We start from the raw sequence: 25,167 nt of genomic DNA on the forward strand, positions 1-25,167 counted from the left end.
ATGGATAAAAAGGAAGAGGAAAAAGGGCATGGGTAGAATGCATAAGGAATAAAGGGCAAATCAGAAATACAGGGAGACGATAAAAAATGATTAGAGAGGTGAGAGGATAGACTCTTAAAGCAAAGACCTATGGGACAAACATCAGAGCAAGGTTAGAAGATAGACTGAGGCAGTGCTAGTGTTGAAAGTGGGGCACACCAGAGGTAGAAGTGGGCTGTGGCCTCCTTGGAAACATTTTCGGCACCGGCACTTTTTTTTTTTACAAATTAAGCACTGGACTGTCATATTCTCTGGGCAAGACGGAAAAAACAGAGTCCCTTTCCTTCTCTGCCGCCATGCCCGTCCCCGAATGGCTACGAACGCCGAGCCTTATCTGTAGGCCTTGGCTATTTCTGCCGTCCTGGGATGCATGTTAAAACAAGCATTGGCATAGCCAATAGGTCTCGCCTTTGGGACCTTATAAGTGTTTAGCTATGCAACAGTTGCATAACTAAATACTTATAAGGTCCCAAAAGCGAGACCTATTGGCTATGCAAAGCGGCCGTGCGGCCACGAAAGTGAAAGTAATCGCGGTAAAGCGCGGCGCGCGCGCACATGCATTGTAGCTCTAGGCTAAGCGGCCGCCAAAGTGACAGTAATCGCGGTAAAGCGCGCGCCCGCGCACATGCACTGTAGCTCTAGGCTGGCCTGGTAGCACTTTTTGGAGCCCTCTCAATAAGTCTCACCAGACCAGCGCATGCGCTGGGTCAGGCGAGACCTAAATAGACCAAGCATTGGCATAGCCAATAGGTCTCGCCTTTGGGACCTTATAAGTGTTTAGCCATGCAACAGTTGCATAACTAAATACTTATAAGGTCCCAAAAGCGAGACCTATTGGCTATGCAAAACGGCCGTGCGGCCACGAAAGTGAAAGTAATCGCGGTAAAGCGCCCGCGCACATGCATTGTAGCTCTAGGCTGGCCTGGTAGCACTTTTTGGAGCCCTCAATAAGTCTTGCCACACCAGCGCATGCGCTGGGTCAGGCGAGACCTAAAAATACATGTACACGCATACTCTGCCTTTCAGTCGGTCATTGGTCTGTTGAAGCGTGATTCACATTTTGCTACCGCCCTCCAGAGCATGGGTCACTGTCAGCCAGCTATATCCTTTGGCTGTCTTGCACTTACAATGGCAGAAATTGGTATAATCGCATGTGCACATCCTGAAAAGGAGTGCACTTCACTGCCAGGGCTGGTGTGCACGGGTTGCTGGGCCACTTCTTTATTTGTATTTCGCATGTTTACAATAAAAGTAAATAAGAAAAACATTGCATGCTTGCCAAGAACAGACCTTTTGACTTTGCCAACGCTTGTTATTGAAGGTGGATACATCCGGTGCCTCTGGACTGAAACAACTATTTCCTTTCTGAGCTATTACTGAATGAACAAAAGGTGGATTAGCTGGAAGTAGAGCAAAGGAGTAACTCACCTGGCCTAAGTGTTGTGACTTACCACCCCTTATCTTTCCCAGTGGCTAACCTAAGCTCAGGTAATGGCAGGGGCGGAGCTTGACACGGGGCGGCATCCTTTATTTAAATTATTATCAGCACCACACGTGAAATAGTGAGACGCCCACATATACAGGAGAATGCATCCAGCTATTTGTGCTTGATTTTTACCCTGTAGCTGTAACAATGATCTTGCATGTGGGCAGCATTGTGAAGATAGTATGACCCCACTCTGTGGTACTTATTTAATCAAACGAAGAGGAATGAAAAGCTGAGTTGGCCACAACAACATTTTAGCCTGTGAACATGAAGTTTCCCACACAGTTCCACAGTAGCATTAACCCACTGACTTTACCTAAAGATTAGAACTGCAGGCCAAAAATATTTGTTGATCCGCAACATCAGCGGGTTAAAACCACCCCTGCAGAATTTTGTGTGTACTGAGCAGGCCGTACCTTCCAATACTGATTAAATGTCTCTCCAGTGGCTAATATTTCTGCTGACCACAGTATTTGCAATCTGTAGGTCACATCCACCGCTCGTCTTTATTGTACACATGTGGGTGTAGCCGATAGGCCACACTTGACTATCCTGCTTATTGGGATATGGGTGCATGTAATGCTTGGGACACACATTTCAATGTGGCAGGCGCAGTGGGCTGATTGCTACCTCTGACACAGACAATGGTCGTTAGTCAGTAAGTTCAAATCCCAGCAAGCAGCTGTCAGTCTTCCATCGGCTTGGAAATTAAAAATGATTAACTTGGATAATAGAAAACCCTGGTATTTACAGTGCTTCTGAAGTGCAGTATTAAGCGCTATATCAAGTCGAGATTGGTTGCAATGAACACCTTTTATAATAACCAAGATTTTTTGTAATCATTTATTTACATAGTAATTAGTAGAAGCATCATTGACTTAAATGTTCAATACATGTGTGTGTGTATGTTGTGCACTCGATAATCGTTATTTTGTTTCATTATCTTTAGCATTGTTGGTGGTCTCTCGTTGCTCTACACACATTTTGTTACCTTTTTGTTGTTAAATGATTTGCGTTTTCAGACGACTTAAAAATGTCTCGTGCCTTCAAAACTTTCCATGCAGTTTGTATTCAACTGTGAATTGGAGCAGCTTGTAATCTAGGACTGATGACGGATCCTCTGACAAAGGATATTAATGGACTGTTATGAAGTCGGTCGCTACAGAGGGGGCTTGGACTGTCTCTTTCCTTCACTGTTAACTCCCTGCGAAGTCTAGACATCCTTATATGGAAGATCAAGAGAACTTGATATTAATAGGAGGAAGTCGAACTACACGCTCCAACATACTTAAGTGTTTGTTAAAAAATCAGGCCTGGCTGAAGTTGTTCCTTCTGCAATGGTGCTAGTTAATATGTAGGTGATTTGAGCCAGGTGCAAGTCGATACTGCCTAGGTTTGTCCTTGCCATGTTACCAGCCTTAGTAGCTGCCAGGATGAGCAGTGTGATTTGCTTTGAAACCACCAATTGCTTAAAGAGGGCTGGTCCAAAGGGTCTGCTTCAGATTGTTGCACTGAAGTTGAGATCTTTATAGGTATCCAGTTAAATGAGCACCATGTCAGCTTGGTAAGGTGTTGGTGTCTAGGTCTCGCCTCTAGGACCTTATAAGTGTTTAGCCATGCAACAGTTGCATAACTAAATACTTATAAGGTCCCAAACGCGAGACCTATTGGCTATGCAAAGCGGCCATACGGCCCCGAAAGTGAAAGTAATCGCGGTAAAGCGCGGCGCGCGGGCCCACGCACATGCACTGTAGCTCTAGGCTGGCCTGGTAGCACTTTTTGGAGCCCTCTCAATAAGTCTCGCCAGAACAGCGCATGCGCTGGGTCAGGCGAGACATAAGAAGTAGGGGAACGGAATCTATGGGATTAAAGAAGTAAGGGCACACCGTGCCCTGCCGATCCCGCCCACTTCGACCACTGATCATGCTCAGTTTCTCTGTTTCAATGTTAATGACAGCCATTTCATGATGGCAGACAGCCCATCCACCAAATTAATGCTCTTTCTGGAACTTTGTTACTATTGTGAGAGCTGGAAAGAAAAGGCAGGTAGCACATCCCTTTATTCAGACACGAGCAGTGGCTGTATCTTTCTTTTATTTTGTGGAGGCATTCTCTTTTGCACGTTATAGGCAAATCTGCTCAACCTGGCTCAGTCGGTGAGGGTGAGAAAAAAAGATAACATCACACATCAATTGAAATGTTAGTTAATCTGGACCAGCTATACTACAATCTAGGCTACAGAAGCATGCGTAGGGATTAATGAGAGGAAGGAGCCCTCAAGGAGCGTGCAGTGGATCTAAGGTAAAACAGCTATCAGCAAAGTGTATAGCTGCCTTAATGTTAACCCACAAACATGGGTCTATAGATTTACTTGGGGATCAAGAGCCAGGGGTACTTTAACCCCTCCTGTACAAGCAAAACTCGCTGCACATTTACCTCTTGAAAAAGGGTCCCATTCATCACTGATAGAACAATTAAAAGAGAGGATCAGAAGACAACGTTCTCACTTTGGAGTCTTTGTAAAGTACCTTTATACTTTAGCTATATATCAACTGCTTCCAATAGGCAGTAATGTCATGGCCTGGACATGGGGATGGCAGTCACCCCATGTCGAGAGAAGGGACACTTTGGGTGAAGCCCCATCTCCAGCAGAGTCAAGTACTTTGAAGGGAAACAGATTAAACAAAATAATGGAGTGCGCCTGTCAGAAGACTCCTGAAAAAAAAATTCAGGATGCAGAAAAACATTCCCAAACTGCACATTGGTTGACCTGGAAGACCGGGAAGATAAGGGCCTTAGTAGTATGGGTTCCAGACTGCCAAGCTCTCTGGCATCATCTTGAGGCAACCAGACATATCACTTAAAGCCATGATGGAGCTAGTGAGGTGTCCTAGATCTCAAATGCCTGCCCTGACCACAAGGAAAGTATCTTTGCAGGGGTTAATATTAACCGAGAACTCACTGACACAGTGGCTAGATTTGTGGCAAGGAATATATTGAAAGGCAGTGTTCGCGGGGTGACAAGTCAGAGTCAACCATTGACAGGTGACAGAAATGAATGAGGATTTCAAAATAGAGGTAAAGTTTGGCCTTCATCAAGGCATGTGTGTTAAGTGTTCTATAATATCTATGACAGGGAGCATAAACAAATATTTTAAATTTTCCTGGCTGGAAAGTAGCAGAAAAGACACTGTCCACCTGAATTGCAGTATAAGCATTTAAATACCCGACATTCCATGTTCACAGTTCAGCATATGAAAAACACATTCTTCCAAATTTATGCTTGCAAATGAGAAACCACAATACCCATTAGGGCCATTTTTGAAAATCTGGAGCATTATTGAGAAATGCGGGGGTAATCGCTAGAGGAATCCAGAATGAACACTACTCAGCTGCACTTCTGCTGGAGAACTGCAGTTAATGCACTTTACACCAAGTGTGTACATGCCATTCTAATGTCAGATTCTGCACTAGAGCTATGCTAACTTAACATAATAATAACACTTGAACTACCGGGCATCCTGGAGGAGCACATAAGTATTGTCACCAACATGGGCTGTTTAAGCAACAAGGTGATGAAGCTGCTCATTTACAAACATGGCACATCCAGTTGTTCTGTGGTACCATCTGAGAAATAACTGGTGGTACCATCTGAGAAACAACTGGAAACTCTAGATGCAGTAAAAATTGAGTTAGCATGTGGACCTTCAAGTGGGTTATCTCCAATAGTAGTAAGAAAAGAAAGGGAACAGTTTGGTAGGGTGAGGCAATGCATGGTATACAGCTTCCTGCTAACCTCTTCCAGAGAGGTCATCATGTAACTACTAGAATAAACAATTACATGGCAGACCTTAATTGGGCATGCTATTTATGCTGTATTCGGGTTGTATATGCTGTTGTCATCATGGTGTCAGTCCAAGTGCATTTGTTTTCTGTTGGTAGGCTTAGTGATGCCTTTTGGCCCACACATACACGTTTAGAAACAGCTGTGGTGGGGGTTTATTTCTGACAGCTGACTGGTCATGGATGAACCTCCTGTTTTGTGATGCTGTATGCAGAAAACCTGTCGTATCAGTAACTTGAGGAGCAGAAGATACCTCTGTCATTCATGAAGTTCCAATCCAATCTTCATATGCTAAATTGGAGAAATGCATGTCTGGTATTCCTACAATTCCTCATCTGCCATTGATATTGCAATTTATCCTGACAAAGCACAAGTAGTAGAACAATGGCCTGTTTCTACTACAATCAAAGAAGTGCAACAGTTCATAGGCACTGCGAATGTTTACGGTCAATTTTTTCGTTATTTTTTTAGATCTCTCCTGCGACAGTGCATGTGCTCTTGTTTGCGAGGGATGCTGTATACAACAAGGGGCTAACAGCTCGCCCGTTGCTAAGCATGCGTTGGCTTAATTGTCACTCTTATTTGCTGCCTTTTAATTAGCCAGTTTATACTGGCTTCACTTCCCTTTCTTTTGGCTGGAGCATGGACGAAGTACTGATTGCTTCAGCTTGATTGCTGTCTTTCCGCTGATCGCGTTTAGATTGAGGCACTACTTTTACTTATATTTTTTCCTTCCTGTACTCTTTATTGAACCTCTTGCTGTTTGTAGCTTTGTTTAACTATGCCACAAAGACTCCAAAGAAGCCCTTTTCTCCACGAAATAGATGTTTATTTTGACAACAGATGTTGTCTGCTTTTATTTGGACAACAGATGCTTCCAAATGTGTTTTCACTAAGGTATGGACATGGGCGCAATTGCTTTCTTTGTGTGACAGAATCTTTTGGCAAATGCCATTTTTTTTCCTTCTTTTTTACACATGGGCAAATTAACTGATTTGCTAAGAATCGCAGGGGTGTTGTGCCAAGACCTAACAAGCATTGGCAAAGCCAATAAGTCTTGCCTTTGAGACTATTGGTTCTGCCATTGGCTTTTGTTCATGTTGTACAACATGGGCATTGCAGACCTTGGCAATTATTTGTAGCCATGCTGTATAACAACGTTGCTAAAATAACAATAAAATGGACTATGAGGCTTTCAGCTCTAGTTTGCTTTAACAGAAGAGTGAATCAGTCTGGCTGTGTCATAGCGCATGGCTACAAAGCATTGCCAAAGCCTATAGCTCTCATAGGCAAGACCTATTGTCTTTGCCATGGTTGTCTATGATGATTTCACCTATAGTATAATTTACTCCAAAGTGTATCTCATTTGTGTTGGGTCCAACACAACAAGAAGCCCGTTGACACTCAGTGTCTTCTGTAATTGCTTGCTGTTTGACTCTCTCCAATTATTCTTGTAGCCTTACTAGTCGAAGCCAATCTCCAGCTCCCACCTGGTTCAAGTTGCCATCGGGACTTATGGTGGAAGTGGTGTGCTCCTAACTTATTTACCCCAGTGAGTGAACCAAAACCATCCCTGTTTCCCCATACTCTGTATCCCTGACATCTGCAGCACAAGCAGGGTTGAGGGCATTAGGAAATTAGGAAGCAGGTGGAAATCTGTGCAATCCTCTGGCCAGTTGTATGTGGTCAGAAGGAGGCTCAGGACTCTTTCTAGAGATTTTCATAGGGTTACTGTTTGTATATGTTTCTTAAAGACTGTTCAAATAAAAGAATTATAATTCATTATGGTGTTTCTTTGCTCACAAATGTTTTCCTGTCTTCTTTTAATTTTTCCAATGGCCATCCAGGGATGAGTTTGGAACCCTTGTGAGTCAGGAGTGAACTCTCCCTCAGCAAAACATAAGTAAAAAAAAAAACACAGGTAAGCGAATGAAGGAAAAAAAATATCATTTTCCCTTGTCTCTTTCCTTTTTTTATTTTCTTCGCTCTTATCTTTGGTTGCTATACCACTTTGCTTGCCCACTGAGAATCTCACAATTGTTTCTTTTCTTTCTTCTCTTTTTCCCTTAGTATTATCCCCTACAATTTTATTTTCTGTAGAGCTTGAACACCTTATAGGGAAAAATTAAAACTAGAAGGTCAGTGGTTGCCGTACCTCAAAATGTATAGTTAAATAATAGAAGAAAATGGTTTCCTGTTTCTCTTCTTAATCCTGATTCTCTTTCCCAAAGTTTAAAAAGAAAGCCTTGTTTCCCATCTGTTACTTTTGTGGTCTGTCCTCAGACCACACAGCAGCAAACCTGAATTCTCTGACTATCCGAGGAATCAGGTACTCATCAGTCCTTAGTGTTGTGATACCCAAAGTTGGTTTCTTTGATTCTGGTTTAGTCTTCGGTGGTCCCAGACTTTCTTTGGAGTATCCGCTGAGATCGGTTTCTCACCTCCCTGGCTTGATGCAGTATTTCCTCCACCTTCAGGTCTTTACCTCCTCTTCATCTCGCACCACACTACTCTTTTCTGGTCTTGCCCCCTCTCATGCATTATGATCGATCCTTCCTTCCTGCCTGCCTGCCTGCCTTCCTTCTCTCCCCCACTCTGCGCCCCCTTCTAAAGGATAACCAAGAAAGGCCTGCAGAGCAATAGGTTGGTTCTGTTCCACCATTGCACAACACGGAGTGCTGGTCTTCATCAACACTAGAACTTCCCAATGACCATGTGCTTGTGATCAATGCCTCACAAGACACCGTTGAAGGGGATGCATTTGTAATCTGATGCCATTTTACCTAAGAGGTTCAGTGCAGTTCTTACAGTCATTGGACGGGTGGACTGAAAAATGAGCAGCAGCTGCTGAAATGCCATCACCCTGTGCTAGTTGTGATATGCTTTCCATTTGCCAGCATTTAACAATGAGCCCAGAAAGGGCTGGGACTGTTGGGGTTGGAAATGGGGACTTCTTTTCATTTATGGTAAACCCTATGAATCATTGTTGATGCTGTTTGAGTGTGTGATAGGCATTGCTGTCTGCTGCTGCACTTGTTCAGACAGTCATTGAAGTACTAGGAGACATGGAAACTGCCTCTGTGAAGGGGAGCAGCCACCACTGCCAGCCACTTGACTTGGTAGCCCTAGTGAGACCAAACGGTTGAACGTTGAATTGGTAGTGTTGTCCAATGCCTCACAAGATACAGCTCTACTGAGAGAAGGGAACACTTTAAAAGATGTTTCACCACCAATAATAAAACTTTATGTGGAAAGTTTGAATCCCGAATCCCAGACTTTCTTAACCAAGAGGCAAGTGGAAAATAATAAAAACTTTGATAACCCCACTACTTAATTGTTTTTTAAACCTTTATTGAACTTAATCCGTGCATACAGGAATGAGTATCGTAGAAGTGTGACAGACATAAAGGAACAATGTCAGCATAGTTTTGCAATTAACAAGACCCAGCATGGCGTGAATTACCAGTTCAGGCGTGCCTCCCCAAATTTATAGCAGACATTGTAACCAAGTCATGCTGTCTTCAGGTATCCAAATGGTAACTGGTGTGTGTTTTACCAGGGTCCTAATTTAACTACCTTCTACTGATGACGTGTGACTATCTGGGGTGGGCACAGAGTCAAACGGGGCAGTCACGAGTGGGGATGTCATGGGGCCATCATTCTGTCTCATATATGTCACCATGGGTTCCCCTATATTCACCGGACGGCATCTAGGGGACATTAGGTATAAGCAGATAGTTGTTCTTGACATTGCCCTGCATCCCTTCGCCATGCCCGTATCGTGGGCACTGGCTTCCGACCCCAATGTATCGCCACTCTGCGCTTAGCCAGCATCAACAACAATGCAATTAGTCTTCAGTGCAGTCTGGGGTGTCTTTGACGTAACAAAGCAGGCACCGTTTAGGCATTGGTGAAAAGGGGACCTCAGTCGTATCACCGATTATTGCACATACATCCTGCCAGTATCACGCCACCTTCGGGCAGACCCAGGCCAAATGGGCAAATGTTGTGAATGAGTGGAACAGCGCACCAGTCAGTCCTATCTTATGGAGATACGCAGGCATGCAATATATTCTGTGCAAATATTAGATATGAATCAGTCTGGGTCGATAGGGGATAAACGTTCAGTCTGTTCGCAACAGTAAAGCCAGTCCTCCTCCAATATTTCCTGACCTATGTCCGTCTCCCAGGCACTGGGCGCTCACGAAGTGTCCAGCTGGGAAGCGGCTTTGGTCATAGAGTAAAGGCGCATTATGAGCCTTTGCGGCGATGTGGATGTGTGTGTATATAAGTGCAGTGTTGATCGGGTCGGAACCGGGAAGGTGCTATGCAAATCTTTGCAGGTCGCAAAAGCTGATAGTATAATAATGTATCGGAGAAGGTTATTGGCCTCTCCTCTGTACCGGTAAATGGAGGGAGAAATGGATCTCCGGGGTAGAGGTCAACAAATGTGCGTATCCCCAAGGTATCTGCATGGTGCGCCGCCCCACTGTCCCTCAGAGCGGGCTGGGCTGGGTTCTCTGCCATTTCCGCTGATGGTGCATATAAGCCCTCCACTCCGGTCAGCCTATGAATGCCGTCCCACACCCAACGCACGAACTCTACTCTGTTGATTTCATCTTTGGGTGCTGTATAGGGTTGGAACAGTGCAGTTTTCAGTGGCTACGGAGCCGCGCGGTCACACTCCACCGCCACATGCTGTTGAAACGGTGTCGGGTGTAGCCAAAAGTGTTTGTAGCTCGCTTGGGCGCAGTATGCGTATAGCTGAAGGTCCGGTGCCCCCAGCCCTCCCGCGACTGGGATAATGTGAGAATTTCAAATGTTTGGCCCGCCTAAATCAGAGTGATCAGATTAGAACGCAAGGGTTTGAAAAATTGCGTTGTCAGGGGAAGCGGGATGTTGACAAATAGATAAAGCAGTTTCGGCAGGATGACCATCTTTATAATAAATATGCATCCGGTGATAGATAACGGTAATTTGTTCCATATTTGAATCCGCTCTTCAAGCCAATCCATTGCTTTCCTGTAGTTTGCTTTCCACAGCTCCTCAGGGTCTCTTCTCAGCCACACTCCCAAGTATCGAGTTGGTTCGGAGGCCCACTTATATGGGTACTCCATCTGGAACGGGAGCTTCTCGTCTGTGAGCGGGAATAGTATTGATTTACTCCAGTTCACCTCAATGCCTGAACGGCCACCAAAGCTAATCACCTCCCGCTTCATTGGTGAGAGGTTTACCAGTGGATCGCGGATATATAGGGTAATATCGTCCGCATACATTGATACCATCAGCCCGCGCATGATGAAGCCAATTCCTCTCTGAGCATGGTGTTGGCGTAACCTAGCCGCAGGCGGCTCCATAGCCACTGTTAACAGCAGGGGAGAGAGTGGGCAGCCCTGCCTAGTTCCGCGCGTAATAGCAAAGGGATCCGATGTTCGTCCATTAAGCCGCACTCTCGCTGAGGGGATGTTATATAATATCTGGATTTTTAGTATGAAACTGGAGCTGAAGCCCAGACGCCCCAACAGGGGAAAGGACCACTCAAGGGAGTTAAATGCCTTTGTGGGATCTGACAGGGCAGCCACTGCCGGCAGAGAGGGGCTAATGTGGTGCCTGACCGAGGAGATTGTGCGCAGATTGTGAGATGTGGTTCTCCCTGGTATAAACCCAGACTGATCGGGCCTCACTAGTAGTGGCATTAGGGGGTGTAGGCGATTGGCTAGGAGTTTCAGGTAGATTTTGTTATCTAAATTAATGAGATAGAGGGGTAGGTAGGAGACGCAGAGTTCTGGCGGTTAGTCTGGTTTCAGTATCGTGATAATGAGGGCTTTGCGGAGGGTGGGGGAAAGCTTGCCTGTTGACACCGATTTGTGGTACATCTCTATGAGATAAGGAATAAGTATTGTTGCATATTCATTATAGAATGCGGAAGTTAGTCCGTTCGAGCAAGACGCTTTATCGCCCGGGAGTCCAGATAAAACTTGTGCTACCTCCTCCGGCGTAATCGGGTCGTCCATGTACTTGTGTTGAGCGGAGTCCAGCCAGAGTAGTTCAATGGAATCCAGGTAGCGCTGCAGTGACTCCATGTCACTTGTCTTCCCCGCGGAGTAAAGCCGGCCAAGAAAAGAGGACACGACTGATGGAAGATTTTCAGGGATGTAATCAGGTATCCTCCACAGTCTTGCAGCTCAGAAATGTATTCCGTGGCATGTGCTTTGCGCAGCAACCCAGCTAATGTCAGGGCGATGCCCCTCACTATATCAGCGCGCCTGTGCCTCTCGCCCAAGATAATTGACTTCACAGTCGGCCTCTGCCTAATATTCTGATAATTTGGCTCGGATGCTAGCCAGCGTCTCCAGTCTAGGATCACGACTATAGGTCTCTTTCAGATCCAGTGTTTCGGACTTTAGTTTTGTTAGTGATCCTCTTATCACTTTCAGGACACCCGCTTTCTTAGCAATGCAAGTTCCCCTAATATTCGCCTTAAAGGCCTCCCACAATATGGATGGTGAGGAGACCGACCCTTTGTTCAAGTCAAAGAACACGGTGATGGCTAACTCTATTTCTGCCTTGAACACCTCATCACGCAGGGCTCGCGGGGCAGCCTCCATAGGAACACTGGGGGGAAAGTCTGTGGGATCTGTAGTAAAAGCCAGACTCGGATAATGCTCGGATAATGTGCGCAGCAAGTGTTCTACCGCTGTAGCCCAAGTGAGCACATCCCTCGACACCAGCCAGTAATCAATGCAGTACCTAGAGGCATGCACAGAGGAGAAGCATGTACCGTAACGCAGTGAGGTGTGTGTGTGTGGCGCCATATCTCTTAGTGCATTATCGGCGATGAGTGTTTTGAGGAATTCCACTGAGCGCGAGCGCTGTAACATATCGCTGGAGCGGTCGAGGGCCCCCTGTAGTGCCACATTGAAGTCCCCGCTCCACACTATCAGGTGGGAGCCGCAGTCTAAGACTTGCTGCCAGATATTGAGAAAAAAACTGGTCGTCAGTGTTTGCGCCATAGATGGCCACCACTGCATTTATTGAAAAACTGGTGGCAACATGGGGCGACATACACGAGAACCTGACTCTGCTATAGGGGGCTACTTGAATGACACCATGGGGCCACTGGACCGCCAACGTAGCCCAGACAGCACACCTTTACTGGGCCAAACTAAGCTACATACATTAGTCACTACCTTGGGATGGGCTGAAGTTTGCCGCGAATATCACCAAACATAACTTTACTTATCTTTCCACGGTGCATGGGTCACAATCCCGATTAGATTATTTTTTTGTTCCACGGATACATCTTCATCGGTTTCCCGTGTGACCCACCTGCCCCGCGGGCTCTCCGACCACTCTCCCATCAGTTTACAGTTCCACACCCGCTCCTGAAAACCCCCCTTCTGGTGGCGTATGTCCCCGTGGCACCTACGGGACCCGGCATATCTGGATATGCTCCACAAAGAGGTCACTACATGTTTAGAAGATAACTGCCCCACGGCCCCCTCTCGGACTATTTTATGGGAAGCCCTAAAACCGTCGATCCGCGGTGCTGCGATTAGTTATCGTACGAATGAAAAGCGGGCGCGATGGGAGCAGTTGGAGGCTCTGGAGTCGCGTCAAGCGACGTTGGCCTCCCAGCTCAATATCGATCCTAACCCTACTATTCGTCGGAACCTGCTGCAGGTGCAGCAGGATCTTCGGCAACATCTTGTGGGCGAAGCAAAGGAGATCTGGGAGGCATCACGGCACCGAATCTACCAATGGGGCGATAAGTCCAGTAAGATGCTCCACAGACTCTGCCAGGCGGATGCGTCCCCGGCGGTTACCCCTGCCATTCGTGGTACAGATGGGTCCCTACACACGACACCACAGGGGGTTGCTGCAGAATTTGCCAGGCACTTTACGGCCCTCTATACAAGACACAAACAAATTTAGTCGGAACTGATTGTCGAATTTTTGGTAGATATTCCCCCCCCCCCCCCGCCGGCTCCCTGGTCATCTCAGCGAACAACTAGACGCTCCTATTACAACAGATGAACTGACTGGGCCCCCAACGCGCTCCATCCTGGTCGCGCTCCATCCTGGTCGCGCTCCATCCTGGTCGCGCTCCATCCTGGTCGCGCTCCATCCTGGTCGCGCTCCATCCTGGTCACCCTCCCGGACCTAACTGGTTCCAAATGGAATTTCTAAGGCCGAACATACACACCTTAGGGCCCCATCTGTTGGCGACCATTCAGGAGGCCACGGAGTCCGCCATTTTGCCAAGGGATTGGTGCCACGCAGAAATAGTGCTGTTCCATAAGCACGGCTGGCCCCCGGATGACCCCTCTTCGTATCGCCCCATTTCTCTTATAAATTTTGAACCAAAACTGTTGGAGAAGGTGTTAGCCGATCACCTGCGGAGTTGTATTGGTGACCCGATCTACCCGGATCAGTCAGGCTTTATGCCACATAGGGCTATTCGACAAGTTCATAACGCCTTGGCGGCAGCCCCGACGTTCATCCAACCCGCTTCCCTGCTTCTCGCCGACATAGATAAAGCTTTTGACTCCCTGAGCTGGGCATATTTATTCCAGCTCCTCGATTCGATAAACTTTGGGCCTCGTTTCCTGACGTACGTACACCTGCTTTACACAGAACTGACGGTGTTGGTCCGTGTTGCAGGACACCATTCACAGCCTTTCTCTATCCAGCGGGGTACTAGGCAGGGCAGTCCCCTATCTCCACTACTGTTTGCTCTTGCAATTGAGCCCCTGGCGGCATGGGTTCGGAGCGACCCGGTCCTTTGAGGATACGACTGCTCCCGGTCGCGCTCGGACCATATAGCTTTATATGCAGACGATGTTCTTTTTTTTATGACGGATCCTTGGTATTCGGGAACCCGTATATTGGAAATCCTCAGGGTATTTGGGGGAACTACGGGCCCTTCACGCTAACCCCGCCAAATCTATACTATTCCCGGTGTGCGGGCATCAGGGACGTGACACCTGGGCTTCGCAACTCTCCCGGGCGACTAATGGCTTCAAATATCTCGGCATTTATATCTCCCCATGTCCGAAACTCTCCTGGGCACGCAATATTACTCCATTATTGGCTGGTCATTACAGCTAAACCGCTGTGTGGACATGCTGCAATGCACCAGGTCCCGCTTCTTCACCTATTATACAGCTCCATCCGTCTAGATCACTTGCCGCCGGCTGGTAGGGTGGTGATACAACTTTGGCGGGCTAAAACCCGACAGATAGGCTGGCAGGGGACACTTACCCAAATGACCCCCTATGGCAGGACACATACCTCCGCTCCGTCACGACGCTGAAGGGGTTTGGAGGGTGGGATCGCGCTGGGCTCTCGACCCTCGGTGAGGTAATGCGTGGCACCACAATGAAGTCATTTCAACAACTGCAGGCTGATTTCGATTGACACAAATCACAATTTTATAAGTTTCTTCAACTCCGACATGCACTTCTCCCTCAGATCCGTACTTTAGATTCCCTCCTTGAGTTTCAGCCACTAGAGGGCCGATTGCTTACGGGAGATCTCGGACCTCACAAGATCAAACAGGTATATCAGACACTGACGACCCATAAACCCACCACACTGGACAAGACACGACTTGCATGGCAGGCTGATATACCTGAAATCACTGATGACGATTGGGCGGAAGTCATCGCCAGCCCAAGGGGTTCGGCAGTTTCCATGCATTTTCGGCTCATCCAATTCAAATATATACGCAGCACATATTACACAAGGGTACGCCTATGGCGGATGGGTGTTATCCAATCCCCCACATGTCTGAGATGCGACAGGGAGGAGGGGACATTCTTACACACAGTCTGGAGCTGCTCGCCATTACAGCCTTTTTGGCGTCAAATCAGCTCATGCCTCCACCAGGTGCTGCCATTGGATCTCCCACTTGATCCACAACTTTTCTTGCTACATTCGACAGAGGATATCGGGGGGGGGGGGGGGAATAGGTATAAGCAGCACCTATTGTTTTTAGCTCTCACGGTGGCCAATAGGGACATAGCGCAAATGTGGAAGGCAACATAGCCCCCGACTTTAGGCAAATGGAAAACTGAGCTGGATAAATGTATGGGGGCTGAGATTGCTGTTTTTGAGGCCCGAGGGTGCCCTGCTAAACATCGCAAAATATGGACTCGATGGGCAGACTATCGTGGTATCGACCTCCTCTCCCCCCCCGAACCCCCCCCCCCCCCTTGCCCGAGGTGGACCCCTGAGAATGGCCCAGTTTTTCTTGTGCTGTTATATTCCCACTGTATGTTCGAGAGTGGGTATATTGACATGTTTGATGTTGCACCCTATGACGAATGCACCGCTTGCTCGAATATGGAGACCGGACCCGGTCTGTGTGAGTTTTTCGTTTGTCACCTACATGTTTGGTGGGTGTTATAAGTCCGAAATATGGTTGTTGGAACAATCTAATTTTTCGCCTGCTTTGGTGTAGCTGTGACCCCTACGTATTGCAAATTAACCAAATCAAATTTTTTTTTTTTTTTTAAAAACCTGCATTACGGAAGCTTCATTGGCTCCCCGTACTACCTAGTGAGCTTCAAGGCCTTATGTATCACCTTTAGGGCCTTGCATGATTAAGGCCTTAAATTCCTCAAAAATAGGCACGGATCGTACCAGCCAGAGAGATCACTTCGTTCTAGTACTGCTATGAATATTGTTGTCCCTAAGTTTAGCCTTTCTGCTTGGGGTGGATGAAGTTTTGCAGTAGGGGTCTTGAAACTTTGGGACTCCCTGGCCTATTGACCTTTAGAAAAGCTCTTAAAACCTGCTTTTTAACCTTTAATGGGCAACCTCTTCTCCTTATCCTTGCAGCACCTAGATGCTTCCGGGTAATTGTTGCGCTATATATAAACACCTAACATAACATAGCAGTAGTAGCTTTGCGATTACCTTCTTGAGCCAACAAATGGTATGATTGATTATCTTTCTCAAATGTGATCAAATAGGCAAATGTACATCTATATTTGATCATTTTCTCTCTGAGCGTCTCTGTGATGCGCTTGAAGGTGAATCTTATTTTAAAATATACTGGGGACATTTCTGGAAAATCCAGAATGCACATCCTTAGATAGAGATCTTGCCAGCTGTTCTGGCAGCTCTCACTACTTCTTTCTACATGTAATTTCATCAGGATGTCTCTTGACTTAAAAAAAAAAAGAATTGTAATCATTATCTGGACATTTGGGGCCTGCACTGTGGACTCTATCCTGTCCTACAACCATATTTCACTCTCCCAGTTAAGAAGAGAACATACCCATAACAAGTGTAGCTATGTCTCTGTATTTTGCTTTTCTCCTTTTGGCCTAAGATTTGTATATTTATTTTCTGGAGTTGTTTTTCGACTCCTGATATCTCATGATTGCAACGTTTATCTTGGCCTGTAGCAGTCAGTTGTTTAGACTGTTTCAGATGTTGCATTGTTTCTAGTTAAATAACTTTTGTTTCTGATCTATTGTCTTTGTTTCAGTTGAGCCAATGTCTTATCTGAGGGGTTCCATCTTAGTACTTATGTCATTTCTCAGCTCCAGTGTACTAATCCATTGTGCCTGACCAAGTTAATCCTGTTGTTCTCTTTTAAAGCTTTCCCAGCCTTCCAATTCCTCTGTCCCAGTAAGGACTCCAGTAGTTTCCTTTAAGGCTGAGCATGTCTCCTTTCCTTGGGTCCGCTCTGATACCATTGATGACAGATAGCCAAGCAAGCCCCACTGTGGGTTCTTATTTGATGGTATTTGAGAGGACATTGTCTAATTCCCATATGATCGCACTGGACAGCAATAATCATGTATTTAACTTCAGCCTGGGCGGGAAGTGTTGAGCTCCATTTACCATTCATGATGCATCCAAGCACCAGGAAGTCAATTACATCCAGTACCTCTGCCCACAGTCTGCACCTTTTCAGGAGGTCTTGGTGTTGACATTTCCTTTTGGCATGCCAATAACTATTCTAAAGTCATCCAGAGAGCTCTTAGAATATTTCTTCATTCACTGGCTACAAGACTGTATAGCTCCTCCAAACCATCCCAGCTGTCAATAGTCCCACATAGGCTGTGATTTTATACATTTAAATACATTACTCCAGTGTCCGTGTACCTGCCAGACGCAGGTTTTAGCAGCTCCTCACAATGAGCTCAGGAATGACCCGCTTAGATTTCCAGGCTCAGGATCTTCAGCTCAGAGTCTTGCCGAGCTGGGGTGCCAGCAGGGATGGCCTCCTACTTCCCCTAATCTACTGCACGTTTCTCCAGCCTGTACTTCATTGCGGCATCTTGAGTAGTCCTCAATGAATAAGAGAGAACTTCATCTCCTCACAGAGCATAAGCACTAGCTAAAGGCTTCAATGTTTACTGATGATGGGGTATTTGCCCCAAATTGGAACAGCTGGCATGAAGTACACAGGGAGCACTTCAGCCCAGCTCAACGCCCTGCTATAACTCACACCCCTTTTTTAAACATGTTTAAAGCATTTAAACAAATCAACAGAAAAATATAAGACCTCTAGCCCATATGACCTAGGTGCATAATGTGTATAAGGAATGGATGCCAATCATGTTACTCCCCTATTTTTGAGCAACATAATTTGAAAGTGCTACTTACTGTGCTGGCTAAATTAGTCATTCCCTTTGCAAAGGTCTGGTGTAATTATCTGTGGTACAGATTCACCTTTTGACTTGTGCCACTTATTCCTGGGAAGGAAAAGCTGGCGAAGCACTTTGAATACTGGCTCCGCTTGGCAAAAAGTTTTGCCTTTTCACGACACACTACACACAGGTGTCTGAAGGGAAATTCAGAAGACCACATGAAGCCACATAACTCCCCAATGTTTTGAAATGCCAGTAGCCACTTTGTAAATATAGGGTATACTTGTCCTTGTGATCTAAAGCACCCTTGTTAAGCAATTGTGATACATTGTTGCAGTCAGGACCTTTGTGTATTTTTACCAGACCTCGTTGCATATCTTGAAGGAGTAAATGTTGAAAAGTTTTGGATACCAAACTTTGTGAACAACTGGAAGTATCCTTATCTTCTTTCTATGTCAATATTGTCACAATGCCTAGAATGTATTTAAGGCACTCTCATACACATAAAAAAACGTAATTTATTGGTATCATTGTGAGCTACACAATCCAAATACATGTTTGTTTACATTACAGTTAAAGAAACAATTTGAAGTACATATCAGAACCAGAGAGTGTCTATTCACCAAAAGAAAGGCAGTTGCCATAATCAGAGAAAGGGTTGAGATGAAGCCCAAATCAAGTAATATCAATGATATGGATATTATTTCTGTTTCGGTGCTAGGATGTCAGAGTTCCACAAATATCCGAGAGAGGTGGAGGGAAGCAAATATTCTTTAGCTGTAGCATTTATTATGACAAGTCTTAGATGATTCTGTACAGAGATAAGGTGTTGAAGGGATCGCTTACCTCAACACATTGAGTGCAATCTTAACTATATTCTATGCACAATACTGGACCTATTAAGGTATAGGATGGAGCTCATTAACCCCTTGCATGCCCGCCCCTTTCCCCGCCCAGTGCCGCGCCTTGCATTAGCGGGCGGAGTTCATGACGAGCTGGACTCGTCATGGGCACAGCGCCACCGCAGCCCATGACGAGTCCAGCTCGTCATGTGCACTGAAGGGGTTAAAATGAAAAAAAAAAATGGTTGGAGAGCCACAATATCTTCACAGAACATCTGAAGAGAACATCCAGCCTAGCCATTAGGGAGATGAAAGAGGTACAGTGACAGTGGTGTCTAGCTTCCTTACTCTCCATCCTGCCAACTCCTATAAAAAGATTGCCAAAAATATGTAAGATGGGAAAGGCATACTCAATAGAAAGGACAACATAAGGAAGTCTCTTAACCGTCTCTAAAATAAGAACTTTGACCAAAACATGAGAGAAGACATAGGAACACTTAGAATAGGCAATAAGATGCTAGTTTGAAATGAACATCGCAAAACAGAGGAAGCGAGAGGGATTCAGTTAATGGGTCTTCTCGCCAGGAATTACCTACTAATAGCCCTATTTGAAATAGAAGGGAACTGCTTTGCTAAGACCCTATTAAGTTATCTCCATGACTGGGTAGAATACAAAAAGCTGATCCTCGGCTACCAAACAGGTTTTAAAGTAAGGATATTGGCAACCAAATCAGAATAACCTGGAAAATACTAATGGATATAAATACCTATGCTTCTGCTGGATGGCTAGATGGGTGGCTGGGAGGGCGCAAAGAGTCAATTGGCAGCCATGAAAACTGACAATTGCACTAAATACTTATTTTCTATGGCTAATTGGGAAGTTATCTAATCAGTCACTGAGCCTCTTCATGTGAGGAATTTGACACAAACTCATGCCCACATTAACGTTTGGGTAGGTCATCTTCAACAGCAATTTTTCAAAATGGCGAAACACTTCCCAGTGCCACGCCTACAGGATATTTGGACTTCCAGATTTTTCTTCACAATTTCAAGCATGACTGAAGTTCAATTTGCTCAGACAACCATATATTTTGAAGACTCTCAATATCCCCTACTGTGTTTATCTCAGAGTAGGCCCAAGGGGTTCCCTAAATTGTGGCCAGTCATAAATTCGAAACTGCAAACCCATAGAGATTATTCTTTGGTGCTTCCCTAGAAACGTTGCGGGTCAGAACTATCTGGACCATGTCCATTCCATCCTTGCAATCAAAAAAACTAGCATTAAGGCAAGCAAAATGAATATCTTTTTTTGGAAGATCAGTGAATTTGCAAAAAAAAAAAAGAAGCATGGTTAGATTGGATGTTTTTAACCTCACATGACAACAATGTATTGCAAAAGTATTGGAACCTGCTGCTCTCAATAGACAGGAAGAAACAAGTAATTAGAGCACGATTTTGCTTGATGCTAATAAGGAACTTACGCTAAGGCCAGCGTAGGGGTGATAAAGACATGGCATGCAGACTGTGCAAAGTTGATTGGGAGCCATTGATCCACATAGTCTGCATTTGCCACAAATGTACAGCGTTAAGGAGGGCATTTTTGAGACAACCCCTTTTTGAGGTTAAACATCAGAAACTACAGAGACGCTATCAAAGCATGTTTAAGTGTCGCTGACACTCAATTAGCTGTTTTAATTAAAAAATATATATATTTATCATATTTCTCAAATCGCTGGAGGACTATTCCTTTGCTCTGAATAAACATTTACATATTCACACCTCTAGGATCTATAGTTATGAGTATTTACATGGGGTAGTAACAAAGGTCATGCTTCTCAGGTAATTGCATTATAGATCAAGTGTGATTTTATAGCTTTTGTATAATTTTGTACTATGGTAGTATCTCTTTTTTTAATGTTTGTATTAATTTGCAATGGTGTTACATTATGATGCAATAAAAAATTACACACCTACTTATTGAATATATAAATCTTGTCTTAAGACAGCCAGTATGACTCGGTGGATGTCAGCGCCCAACAAAGTGGTGACATCCAGTGTCTCTGTTTTCTCTATCTATTCCCTTTTCACCGGTCTTCTTCTAACCAACATATTTCTGTGGTGTATTGCTGACTGTGGATATGAAGAAGTGCAGAAACGTTAATCATTCTCATTGGATCCGGATTTCATGTTATTGTTTTCTAATAGATTGTCTAGTCCATATTATCATCCAAACTGACCGTGGATCCTGATACTACTCAAACTCAAATTTTAAATAAAGTAAATAAATTACATCTTGGGGAATAAAGCATTAGGTTTTAATTACAGTTAAATGAGCAATTGGTGTAAAATAAAACATGAAAAGAAAAGAGCTAGTTCTTGGGCCTTGCCACCCCTATTGCTAGATTCTAATCCTATTCATATATCTATCCAACAGTAAAACCCATTATACCTTTAGCACCTCCTGAGAGATTTACAGGGGATCCAAAGGAATTCTCTGTATTCCTTAGCCAGTGTCTATTATATTTTTTTAATGCAAACCATGATATTTCAAGATTATCAAACTAAAGCTTGTTTTGTCATATGTAAGTAGAAAGGCTGCTAACTTGAGTGTTCCTTTAGTTTAGAAACATCACTTACAGTTCTTTAATGTTTCTACCTTCTGCGAAAAAATTAGGAAGCTTGCTTGAAAGTCACATGCTCTTCTTATGGGGAGTGAACTGTTAAGTTTAAAACAAAGCCACCAATAGTTTTTTAATTATGTTACTACATTTAACCATTCAGTTATTGAAACTGGTTGCCCTGGAGAGAAAATAGCTTAATTATGTTACCTTAATTATTTGATCAAGGGCTACTTAGTAAATTAAGAGATACTAGCCCATGTGGGAAATTCTCCTGTTAAGTGTGCAGAGTTTATAGGCTTAGTACTACAATTAGACTATTTCTTACTTTAATAAAGTTAGGACAAAACTATTCAATCAATCAATCAGCCATTTGTATAGCGCACTACTCACCCGTGAGGGTCTCAAGGCGCTGAGGGGGGTGGGGTAGCAGCTACTGCTCGAACAGCCAAGTCTTGAGGTGTCTCCTGGAGGTCAACAGATCCTGGGTCTGACGCAGATGGGCTGGGTGGGTGTTCCACGTCTTGGCGGCGAGGTAGGAAAAGGATCTGCCGCCGGTGGTGGTTCTGTGTATGCGTGGGATGGTGGCGAGGTCGGCGGAGCGAAGCTGGCGATTTGGGGTGTAGAAGGTGAGACGCTTGTTGAGGTATACTGGTCCGGCATTGTGAAGTGCTTTGTGAGCATGGGTGAGTAGCTTAAAGGTGATCCTCTTGTTGACGGGGAGCCAGTGCAGGTCCTTCTGGTGGGCAGGGATGTGGGAGTGATGGGGGATGCCGAGGATGAGGCGTGCGGAGGCGTTCTGTATACGTTGCAGAGACTAGGGTACTAGTAGTACATCTGAAATTAGAAGACGTATACAACATTTGTGCAGGTATGGTGGAAGATCAGGTCATTTTGTTAAGGACTGTCAGAGTAAGCCTAAAATACATAATACTTAAACATCAGTAACATCACACATAGAAAGACAAATCCTGACTGAAAACTCGATTTTTCGAAAATGAAATGAGCTGCCTAGTCATATGGAAAAAGTGGATTTCGAAGTGAGTAGTGAATAACACCCAGTCTTAAGTAACCCAAATGATTGTGTCAATAAAATTGACTATTGGATATGTAAGAAAAGATGGTTTCTAAACTGTTAGATTTACAGGGTCGGGAAACTATATGGATATTGGTTCTTCAAACTCTGCAAATACCTTTTATTAAGAAAAAGGTCCGTGATATCTAAGGCTGCCTATTTTCTCTTCAGACACAGTACGTTTTTATGCACATGATTTCTTTGGTTTGTTCTGGGAACCATCATGTAAAGATTTCTTTTGATTTCAATATTTGGATTATTCAGTCATTGTGAATGTTGTTGTTGCACGACTCTGAACACTAGATTCTTGCATTTGAAGTAATCCTGCCATGGTTTACACCCATTTTGGCACAATATCGAGTCCAATCTCCATTAGATGTCAGCTGACCAGATAGTACATACCATGCTGGTAGCCCTACTGGGCTACGTAAAGGACCTACCCAAGATGTACACAACAACTTTCGCACTATTTCTAGGAAAAAGGTGAGTCAGAATGGCTACTTGATCTAATGACATTCAACACACATGCAGAGACCTATGTCAAATTATTACTGAGCAAGTCGTGCCATAAAGACATCTGAGCTCCACTCAGAAAATACATCTTGACATAAGCCAGTAGGAAATACATCACACTGCTACTGATACATGAAGGGGACTCAATATTTATGTAATGGTTGTGGTACCTTATATGTGAAATAGAAATGTGAAGATTAAATTGTATTAGTAATACATTAAGACCCTGTGACTTGATTGTAATGCTTGAATATGTAGAAAAACGTTGCAGGTTACATTTTAAAGGTTAAAAAAAACTTACGGACATTTATATAAACTATGGAGCAATCAGTGAGATCGCTGTTAAAAATTAATGCAAATCGCTCCTGATACCCTTTTTATCATATCAGCTTAGAAACACAAACATTTTCACTAAACTAGTTCTTGGTTGTTAAGGCGAGGAATGGAAAACTGCGTTTAACACACGTTTGTGCTGTTTGAATAACAAGTCATTCCTTTCAGGCATGGCAATGCTTCTACAGTCTTTCAGTTCTTCAGAGATGAGGTTTTGAGAGGATACTTTAAACGTATTCGGTAAAGTTAATCTGGACAATATTCTGATTTATTCCGCTTTTCTGGAGAGACAAATACAGCATGGCAATGCAGTGTTACAACAGTGGAGAGATCCCCATCTTTTCCCTATGATAGATAAGTATGTCTTTCATACTATTACTGTAGATTCTGGGTTACATAAATATACCAAGGAGCATTAATATAGAGAAGAAAGTGTCAACAATTGTTCAGTGGCCATCACCAAATCAGTAAAATCTATACAAAATTTCCTGGGCTGCTCCAAATTTTATGCAGTTTATTGATCAGGTTTATGAAATATTGAAACTCATCCCCCCCATTACTTCATTACAACATTTTCAAGTCCCTCAATTGTCTAACCTCCTAATATGGATCATCCATTTATTTCTGAAATGTGATGATGATCGTGCTTTAGCGAGGTGTTTTGTCACCTAGAAATCCAGATGCTGTGCATTCCTATCCAGTAGCCTATTTTTCTCAAAAGGTTTCTCCAATAGAACTGAATTAAAATTGATGCTTTTTTACAGAATAATCGACCTAAAAATGATAAATTGATAAATGATCCATAAATGATCCACGGTTAATTTTGCTTCCAGAACTTTGAAGTGTCATTCTATAACTTTAGTTAATGGGGTATCATTCTTTACAAAAGTACTTTAAGAACTGCAGTCCATTGGTAAGGGAGCTTAGATCCAAGAACAGGAAGATGGAAGCAAGAGGAGAGGGGGTTGGTTAATGTAGATGGATGGATGTCAGTTAAAGCCTTAATCTTTGAGACCACTCTTGGGCTGTTGCCGGACTTCCTTTGGCCTGATGACCTTGCATAAGTTGTTATTTATGTTGAGTTGGGGATGGTGCTTTGCCTCGTGCAAGATGGCCATAATCTGTGCATGCTTCACTCGGCGAGCCCTTTTGGGGTTAGGCCAGTACATTAAGGGCAGTCGAGACTGTTGCCAGTACAGCTAGAGGGAGGCCCTGTGAAGCTGAGACACATCTTTGCCTGTACCAACGAATGATGATTTGTCCTATTAGACTGCAATTGTGGCAAATCATGTGATTGTGGTCTATGAGTCACTGTGGAGCTCAAACAGAAACCTGAGCCCTGGAGGCTTAGGCCCCCTCAGGACCCTCCATCAACAGTGCACTACCGGTAGGCACATGCGGTGAGTACTCCCAGCTGTGTTCCAGGCCCCTGCGAGAGCTTGGGTTCTGATTAGACCAGGATGGCCTTTCCTCCACAATTATTTGCTGTTTGGGTGCATCCAGTATCAACACGTTACTGGCTTTTAAAAAATTCTGACTCGCCCTGAAACTGCTCGTATGGGAATTCATGGCAATAATGTTTGCTGCTCCAACTGGCTAATGAACACCACTGGCAGGCCTGTACTGCCTACTGTGAAGGCCATGGTCCCACACAGCATTACAGTATTATAAAAAGTGTTATGTAATACAGAATATGTGTGTCACTTGCTGTATTGTGTAGTGCTCTGTCCCGAGGCTGGTGGGAGATGTGTGAGACACCTGGGCCCGGCTGACACCCACAGGAGGCAATAACATACATGCATCACG

The 25,167-nt window shown here is 44.5% G+C and overlaps 1 protein-coding gene and 1 pseudogene across 8 annotated transcripts in view; both read left to right on the forward strand.

The window, feature by feature from the left end:
- The window catches only part of ACAD10 (acyl-CoA dehydrogenase family member 10), a 482,886-nt gene that overhangs the window by 25,180 nt on the left and 432,539 nt on the right, over window positions 1–25,167 (forward strand). For 4 of the 8 annotated variants that reach the window (XM_085633522.1, XM_085633520.1, XM_085633524.1 and 1 more), the window contains exon 2: window positions 7,217–7,290. The exons of the other annotated variants lie outside the window; for them this stretch is intronic. The gene's annotated coding sequence lies outside the window, so the exon portion shown is untranslated. The remainder of the gene's footprint in view (window positions 1–7,216; window positions 7,291–25,167) is intronic. 8 annotated transcript variants of the gene reach the window in all.
- Window positions 12,780–25,167, forward strand: part of LOC146783872 (CD166 antigen pseudogene) — a 55,342-nt pseudogene continuing 42,954 nt past the window's right edge.

This window comes from Triturus cristatus, chromosome 11 (assembly GCF_964204655.1).
Source record: "Triturus cristatus chromosome 11, aTriCri1.1, whole genome shotgun sequence".
Taxonomy (NCBI): domain Eukaryota; kingdom Metazoa; phylum Chordata; class Amphibia; order Caudata; family Salamandridae; genus Triturus; species Triturus cristatus.